The sequence below is a fragment of the Ammodytes marinus genome, assembly GCF_949987685.1.
Source record: "Ammodytes marinus genome assembly, chromosome: 8".
NCBI classification, from domain to species: Eukaryota; Metazoa; Chordata; class Actinopteri; order Uranoscopiformes; family Ammodytidae; genus Ammodytes; species Ammodytes marinus.
This window is the reverse complement of record NC_137212.1, coordinates 20,449,396-20,459,015: the sequence shown is the minus strand read 5'-3', so window position 1 is coordinate 20,459,015 and position 9,620 is coordinate 20,449,396. Positions and strand designations below refer to the sequence as shown.

The window sequence follows — 9,620 nt, the reverse complement described above, 5'->3', positions numbered from 1 at the left end:
TATTTGTTTCACTGTTTGTTTGGATTAAAGAAACAAGGTATTAGAAAGTGAGCTTCAGAGGTGCTGGTAGAAGGATTTGGTTATTTTTTTGGCAGAGCCTACACACTAAAATAACTTGGTTTAAAATTAACCCAGTGTTGTTAAGTATAGCACAGACACAAAACTGGGCTAACAATAGCCAGTACCAAATGGGTGTTTTTTTTTGAAGGTCTGTGTTTTTTTCTGTACTGGTTAAGGTTATCCCAGTATTGCACCTGTGCTATATTGACGCTCACTGGATGCATTTTTAACACTATGCTTAGCTATCTAGCTGCTGGCTCCAGCTATATATTGCTTTTAGATCAAACGAATATAGACACATGTTCAATAGTTGTTTTCTACTCAATGACTTAGGTCAATTGGATAACAAATAACTGCAGGCCTGTCTTGTCTTTTTAAATGTCAATTGTCCCCATCGTAATTATCTTACAATTTCCTTCAGTCCAATTTGATTGGATACTACCTTGAAGTGTTTGGTTTATGTGTCCATACTCTCAATAAGTTATATACAAATGTCACTAATTATATTCATCAAAGTGTCTAAGTGTGAAAGTTGCTAGAAAGTATTGGTTAGTTTATAAAGTGAAAGCTCAAAATTAAAGCTCATAAAAGTCCTTAACTTTATGCATTAAACTCTTTGCAAGAGCACCAGTCTTTAATCTTTTGCGTAAAATTGCCCTGCTAGGAAAACTAAACCGGCTACAGACATTTTATGACTGTTGTGCTTTCGGCTTAAAGGATATTGGAAAAGTGATTTGTGGGGAAACTCTAGCAGACCTTAAAAACACATAATCCAAAAGATTTGTAGCCTCAGTCAGAGAACACGGGAAATGCCAGGTCACCGCATGCAACATACATAATGAAAAGCCACAAATAACAGAGCTGGGTCTTGCCATGGCCAACAGGTATAGTCTCGACTTCTCGCCTCCGCGGAGAATGCACAATATCCTCACACTGTGTTTTATGACTTTCCATCGCTTTTTGAATACCGGCGGCCGCATTTCTATTTCACCGGTTCTCCCCTGTTTATTTTGGAGAGCTTATTCTACCCCAGGGCCCTTGACAACGGGTCAGCTGCCACATAGCCGAGGTGGAGAGGGGACATTGAAAGAGCTGACATGGCCTTGAAATATTTATGGTTCTTTGGAGTTGTGACTGTATGAGTTTGGACAGCAATGGCAAATTACCGTGACCCTTCCCCAGACAAAATGCCCGATGTGCTCCTATCGTTTGTGACTTAGAGAGGTGAGACAAGGTGCAGTACTTTTCCACCGAGCCCCCAAGTCTTGCTTTTTGACCCTCTACTCTATGTATAAGATGTATCTCAGTATGTTTGAGCATTCATTCTCATCCCTTTTCAGTGTTTAGCTTCTTTCTATCCTTTTCCACTGTTTTCCAAAGGGTTCAGTGCTGTTTTCTTCAAATCTCTCTGTGGCAAAATATACTTGCCCTCTCTCCTCTCTCCTCTCTCTGCCTTCTCTTCCTACTTAATATCCCATCTCATTTCCTATGCCTTGTCATCTCTGCAGCACATTCATGATGGCAGATTGATGGCTGCCTCTGCAGTGACTCTGATAATAAAGTCACCTAGATTGGTCTCAACTAATTTACAACAAGCTGATCAAGTCTGTGGCAGTAAATAGTTTCGCGTTTAGACTATTTACATCTTATAAGCAATCACATCTTAAATGCACTTTAGACTTTTAATTACTGTGCTATCTTTAAACTCTGCAAAAAAATATGGAAAATGGAATAAGTCACATGAACAGGAGGAAAGAGGAAATTGAGTTGCAGGTTTCACGTACAGGAGATGAACCAACATCCATCATTTATGAAAGGAGACTCGCTGTCACTCTTGTGAAAATCCAAAAGAAGCTTTGTTATTCAGACCTTTCAGCCTTACTGTGTACACGTCACGCTGAGAAGAGGAACAATTCAAAATTGAGCTCAGCGCCTTGATGTTTTTGTATGAATACTAGAGCAGAGCCTCACACCAGGGGCCTTCACTGCAGGTCATTTGCTGTATTTCAAATGCAATGCATTATCAGTCTGGATGCTATCTTCGTTTTACCCTTAGTCCCATCTACTCTACACAACTTTTACAAAAATCAACATTTGGTATGTTAAACCTACAAAACCGAGAGTAGAAAATAGGGTACCTTGGTTAAGTAATACTATTGTAATTTTTGTCCCCATTTTTTTTTGACACGTATTTAGTGTCATTCTTGCATTTGATTGTGCTAGATCAAACTTGAAATGTAATGTCAATCCTTGGGTTCATTAAGACCTACATAGCGGATCAAGATGATAATGATACATTTCTTCAGAAGGGAAAACCTCCATATTTTAATCCCAACAAAAATTATTTACAGATAGTTGATTTTTGAATATGGTTGTCACCCAAGTAAGACATTTACTGTTTGAGCATTTCAAGATGTTTTCACCAGTCATTTACAAATGACGGCGTGCAGTTGCTCTGCAAATTTACATCTTCAACTTATCACACACTTGGTAAAGTATCCTACAAGACATTTGAAATTGATTTGTTTTGTGCTTAACATGCTTTATGGGTTTTGGTAATATTCTTGAATTTGAAATTAGCAATGTGAAACCACTCATTATATGGCTGAGCTCCAGTCGCTAAGTTGAGCAGTCAGAAAGACTGCTGAGCCTTTGAGGTTACTGGGTCGGATCACATGAACGCAGCCTGTGTGTCTTTGTACGCAGCTTGGTGAACCATGTGATTACTTTGCTGGAGTAGGAAATGGTCACAGTGGAGAGACTGACAACTTTATTTTGCATCCATATTTCTGCTGAATCTTAAGTTAGCAGACAAAAGCTCTTGCTGGGAAGAGTTCATCTAACTTTGGCATCAGCATTTCTCCTCTAAATGCTGCCGACACACACCATTCTCCTCTGCTGCTTGCTTGTTGTACCTCAGGGAGAGAACGACTGTGCTGCCCTTCCCGTTCCCCATTTCCCAATGTTGTTGAGAGAAGAACAAGTTCATTCTCCATCAGAGGCTGTAATTCTCTCACAAAGCTTACTCGCTTTCTCTCTTCTTTTTTTCAGCTGCCTGCCTGCTCTGACAGGCGGAGTGGGATAAAAAGAAACTGATGAACATAACAAATATCTATTTATTTATTGTCAGCACAGAAACTTTGACAAGGGGATGACATGGCATAAGTTCTTTTTGTTGAACCTGGCTCAGAGTTTCTCTGTCCTGAATCATTACTAGCAAAGTAGTTGGGAATAGAACCATAATCTAGGGAAAGAAGAAAACACTAATGAAAAAGTGTTTAATATTATAATTGAGTTTTGTCAGCAGTAGCTACAGTGTACAGAGTTGTTGTGGAAGTCCTCTTTTCCTTCCCGCATCTATCTTGTGTCTATCTTCACAGCAATTCACAGTTTCCCCAAATACCTATTATGTCGGGCGATGGTTGATAAGCAAAGTGAGTATTTTTCATTAATTTACAGGACTATCTTTAAAAAATTCAGCCTACTTAAACTTGCACACCAATTTTCCGGGCCACTGGGAGGCAACATAAACAAACCGTAAGCACACCACTTACATATTCACCTTTTCAGTTGATATGATGGATTTGTTGGCAAATAGTTGCCAATTTTAAAATAAGTCAGAAAATGAGCAATTCATTTAGAGTCATCTCATTTTAAATGTGTGGTCTCCAAAAACTCCTTAGTGAAAAGGATGAGGATACATCAGAAGTTTTCGTTTGTCACTCACTACAAGCGAATCACTTTCACATACAAGGAGTCTTATGAATCATTGCTCATAACATTTTTAAAAAGTACTGATAACAGCTTCTTAAAGTAAAAATATATTACTAGCTTATTACTACCGATGCTAAAACATGATTTAAATGTGGCAGATTGAGGTGGAGATTCCAAAACATAGAAAACATTTGGATTTTTATAAACTGATAAGGAATCTGCAGAATAACAATTAACTAAAAAAAATAGTAGTGAGTTAAGTATAGAATGTGCATATATATATATAAATGAACTTAGCCTAAAATTGCATCAACTGAAACCGGAGCGTATCAATGTTCCCAAGGCTCAATAGTTTTTTTTCTGTAAACAAACGACATGCTGGTTTGTATAACAGAGCAATAGAGAGACAGCAATCAAGTTGGTTGGGACATCTCATCATCGTCCCCCTGTTGCTGAAGCCATTCCTGCCTGAGTCATGATACGGCTGTCTGAGCGCTGTCCTCTGTTGTAACGACAGACGCGTGTACAAAGGCTTTCAGCGCGTCTCCTCTGGACAAAAGAAACTTTCTTTTTGAAGTTTTAATTTGGGAGGCTACAAAGCCACAGTCAGCAAGGGTTGATAAGGTATAAGCAGGATGAATAATATTAATAAGCATTAGAGTGCTGCTGGTGCAGGCATGTGTAGGGCTGTGTAAAGGAAGATAAGACAAACAACAAACAATTGCAAACAACAAGCAAACCAAAACAATGTCCTACAATGATAGCAATGTCAAACATGAGTATTGTATAGGCCAAAAATATGGGAGCCAAAAAAAGAGAACAAAAGCCATAACATACCAAGAGAACGCCTTTGACACCACTGACATACAATAAAGTGATTGTTTTAAGTATAATAGATATTTATATATAACAATGTTTTTGGATTAATTATTGCATAAGATAACCGATAAAATATATCCAGTAATAGCATGACTTGTTTTGCAAATTTCTCCGGAATCAGAAGTTGATTAATCTGATTTTACAGCTCGGATTAGCAGAATGCATCGGAAAAAAAACGTCTGTCAGATCGCTGGTGCAGTCGATTTTTATTAAGATTGTAAAGAGAGTGTGGGCTGCACACACGAGCCCCACAAGTCCAAAGAGGTCCTTATTTCAGCAGTGGAATTATTCATAAATCAAATCCTATAGCAGTGGCATTGGCTCCTGGCAAGTTCATGCAAAGGTCCAGCCATAGGAAATTCCTTTAACAAATTTTACTCAGCACCGGCACTATCCATTACAGTAATACCAAGTAGTACTTTTGACATTTGTCTTCTACAGGCCATTTGGATTCCTAATTGGGAGACAATATGAAGATTTTGGTAAAAAAAGAAAAAACTGATTATAGTCCCATTCGAAACAGAGACCCTAAAGTGTAGCCTAATAAAGCAACATTTGCATTTGGCTGGAGGCTTATTGGGTTTTAATTAGACTAAATGATTCCTCTGCCGTGTTCATTTACGCTCAATGAGACGATGGAAAGACCTTAAACTCGGGGAAGGAAACTGGTGGAGGAAAAACAATTTTCAGGTTCAATGAGGTAATGTACGTTATTGACAGTAGATTGGACTTTCGGAAATTGTAGGTTAATTGATCCAAAGTAATTATTCTAACTAAAGCCTGTCCTATTGACATATTACTATGCTTTCTCATGCTGAATGATGGCTAATTTAGTAGCCTATTATTGTGCTGTGTACACTCTGAAGCTGCTTGGAGAAACACCGTTCATTGTACATATATTGTTAATTAAACATGTGACAAGTCAATGAAATCCAATAAAGACAAAAAAATAACACAATGTAAACAAAATGCATAGGCTACTACCTTTAGCCTACTTGTGCTTGGTCGAAATATCTCTGTTCATCCGGGTGCACTTACTGTCTGACACCCTGTTTCAGTGTCTCCAAACATTGGGGTGGCATTATCTCATACAGTGCGTGCGTCCGTTAGTGTCTAAATGTTCTAAATGTCTCTTGACATAAAGTTTACCCTGGCCTTGTCAAACATGGTGGACTCATTTCGGCTCTGACACCATAACATTCAGTAAGAAAGTGTTTGCCGCATTGAGCTTGACTTTGAAGACTTTGATATTTATGAGTTGTGTTGTTTTTTAGGGAGTTGACGTTTCACAATGCAACCCAATTAGACGTTAATCAATTCCATTCCAGTCGCAGCATTATTCTGCTTCAGGTTTTGGCACGAGCAGCATGCTTCAGGAGTCTCTTGTGGATGACAGCGGGGAGCAGCTAGTGCCAGAGATGCTGTAGCTCACACAACCGCTAGAAGACAAACGCCGTGGACCACCCCGTCCCCGCCTCATACACACACACACACAAGCTCCCGAGTGCGGCGCGAGGAGCAGGAACTATTTTAAATAAACCGGTGAATGGGACTTTGCACTGGACCCTAAGCCCGGCTCTGTGTACAAGCGGGCGCGTTAGGCAGATGGGAGGACAGTCTTTTTTCTTCCAGTTAAAAAAAACCCGAGGTGGAAAAGACGCAGCAATGACAGAGCAGCAGTCGTGCGCAGCGGCAAAATAGACCAACTATTGTAGGGGACGGAAGATTGATAACACAACTGGGCGAGCCAGCCACGAGAGCAGCAGATGTAGAATTGCCAAACGCTGCAGATGGTTCGGTGCCAGTGGGGTGCTGGATGGGTCATTATTGCGTTCTCCTTTTCATCATTGACTTGCCTCCAGCGTTTCCAGATCACTTGGGGATCTCGGGCGGCTGTCTGTGAGGGAGTATTGCTGCAGACTCAACGGAGAATGCCATGTGTCGTTACGCGACATAGAAGCTCTTTGTGGGCTGTTTTGCACCGGGGACAGGTGGTGGTGCCGTGTTTGTGTGTGTGAGAGAGAGTGTGTGTCTGTGTTGAACCTAGCAGGGGGGCGCGGACACACAACCCCCCGAGACAGTTGTCCTAGGGATGTCAGGCCGGCGTACGGGATCAGTTTTTTGCCAGAGACAGGTGCGACAGGGAGGAGTAGTTTACAAAGCCCCACGCAGGATCTGAGGACGCACTAACGAGCCCCCTCTCTCCTCTGATCACTCTCGGATTTTTTTTTTGTATCCAGCGGGACTTGACAAACGAATTATACTGTCCGTCGACTGCAGGCGACACCTTTCCCCAAATAACCAGAGGTAAGTGACCTAAGCTGTCCGGTGTGGGGGTCTGTGTGGTGGGTGCTGGTGGCGGTGCGCTCCGGGTGCACAGCTTCTGTCGCGCCTTGATGCTGTGGATAAATGGTGTTGCCGCTGATAAGAAGAAGGAATTCAATTGCGGTAATTGCTTGAAACGAACTGAAACAATACACAAAAGCTGCCTCTATAATCTTTCGCACCTGGGCTTTGCGGTAGGTTTCATTGTATAATCCTCATTTCATACTGCGTAGCTTGCAGCCACGCACCAACAAGCAGCTTTCAGCTGTCTGGAGCTGAAGATGCACTTCATAAACCAGCCATTGATTGGATATTGATATGAAGCAGATCGTGTTATTCAGAATGGCTGAAGGTTACATATTGATTTGTTACTGTAGGCTACATTATGGCTTAGGGGGCTGTCAATACCCCAGTGTCACTCACCCACCTTAATTAAACAGGTTATCCTCTTGGACCCGTTTCATTTGAGAAATCTGTGACTTTCCTTGCTTTGCCAATAGTAATTTGGCAACAATTGATTTATTGCCTAGGTAGAAAACCTCATTTTGAAAGCCACTGAGTTGCAGAACTGTTGAGGCTGAGACTGCCTGTGACTTCACCATGGGATTGGTCAAAATGTGGCACTTCACTCCCTGTTACTGTGTAGTTTGTGCGTGTGTGTGTGCGTGTGTGTGTGTGTGTGTGTGTGTGTGTGTGTGTGTGTATGCATGTGTGTGAGTGTGCTCTTTGCATAGTGTGTGTTGTGTAATTGCATGTTATCTGCTAGAGGTTGTGTATATTCAGTCCTACCCACCGGGCCCCTAGTGTCCACTATTACTCTTTCCTTCAGGCTCTGCCATCCCTCCCTTATCCTCTGCAGTAGCTGCTTTCTTTACAGTACACTGAGCTGGTGTGCTGGAAAGTGTCAGAATCAAATTTTTTGCTCTTTGTTCAAGGGCCGCTAACTATCAATGACTGGCTCCAAATCTCCTAAAGTTTTGCCATTTGGGAGCTGCGTGTTTTTTTGTTGTGGCCCCTGTTTCAAATTCAAATTGCCTTTCAGCTGCCTTTTGTCCAACGCTGAGGTTTGTGGACTGGAAAGAGAGAAAGAGAAGTAAGTGAAGTCCCCACGGGTTGGAGCATTCCTATTATGAGCCCTAGAGTGTGTGAGAGGAGGGAAGAGTAAGACGAGAGAGAGAGACAGGGACAGAGCTAGAGAGAGAAAGTGAGACAGTGCTCCTTGTCCAGTGCCAGGGTAGACACAGCCAAGGGAGTACCAGCACCTCAACAAACCTTTATGTCCCCCTGACTGTGTCAATCAGCCTTGGAGGACAAGGGCCTCTTTAATTCTTCTTCCTCTGGGCTGTCACCCACTCTGACAGCCAGGGCTCATGGGTGCTGCCACAGGTTACACATAGATCCGTCAACCTTGTTGCTTGGATGCTACATCAAGGGTGGATGGACCGCACCAGGCTATGTGTTTTTTTTTTTTACAGTAACAGCAATGCAACCAAGGAAGATGCCATGGCTAGCAAAAAGAAAGGTGTTAAGATGAAATATGAAAGGAGGGAGGATCATAAAGCAGATATTGTCTAATCACAGTGTTGCAGCTTCTTGGACGTGACAGCAGAGAGGAGCATTGCCCCCTTTCTCTCATGTGCTGACTTCCTCTTGTAGTCCCATCACGCCACGGCAGCAATTACAAGAGAAGCGCTATCATCACAAGGAATGAATTAATAGACAACAGAGGAAATACCTGTCTGATACAATCTCTGATCTACTCGTTGTACCAGGTCTAGTTTTCATTTGTTCTAAAGTCAAGGACACATTTTGTTTCGCACGAGTTGAGAAATATAATCACTGGCGGCTGCTAGTATACTTCCAAGTCATCTTTCGAAAACTGTTGAGGTAAAAAATCTTCCCAAAAATAAATCATATATATACAGTGTCTCACTTAGCAGCAGCACTGGACTTAACAAGAATAGGGAACCAAAATGATCCAGAGGCTGACAGAGTGTACTGTAACCACTACAAAACATGAGGCCTTTGTCAAGATTTTTAACAGTTTCGTCCCTTTTGTTCTGATAAAATTGAAGGATTTTATTACAAGCGTCCTCCAAAGAGTTTTAATTTCCTTCTGCATACAGGGGAGAAGGAATAAAGGAATACATGTTGTCTCAGTCAGTATATAAATAACCAGACTGTAGGAAGTATTACTCCCACCGAAAGAAATGAATCAGTAGGGAGCAAGATCGCAGACATGTAGGGCAGACATAAGGAAAGCAATCAAAGGAGACGGTGTACCTGATGCTAGAGCTGATGTCCCGGACACTTAAAGTGATTAGGAGAGAACCCAAAACGTGGAAGAAAAAAGAAGTTCCCCCAATATAGGAGCGGGATTTTGTGTCAATGGAGAACTCCGATAACAAGGCTAAATGTGTGCTTAGGAAACCAGGCTGGGGGTTTGTAGCGTTCCAAGGTCCCAGTGTGGCTGATTGCAGTTTTTGGCGACATTTTCTCCGTCCCCAGTGCTTCTCCACGCAGCTTTAACAAACTGCTCACTGGAGCACGGCTAATCCTTGGCTAGCAGTGCCCAGTGATTTATTATAAAGTTAGTTAATTTGGGGAGATCTGCAACATTCCATCGTACACACATTACCCTT

General features: G+C 41.8%; 1 protein-coding gene across 1 annotated transcript in view; it reads left to right on the top strand.

The window, feature by feature from the left end:
* Positions 1 to 6,616: 6,616 nt before the first annotated feature.
* Positions 6,617 to 9,620, top strand: part of sema6bb (sema domain, transmembrane domain (TM), and cytoplasmic domain, (semaphorin) 6Bb) — a gene marked incomplete at its 3' end in the record, with an annotated part of 115,712 nt that continues 112,708 nt past the window's right edge. The window contains exon 1 of the mRNA XM_080032961.1: positions 6,617 to 6,960. The remainder of the gene's footprint in view (positions 6,961 to 9,620) is intronic.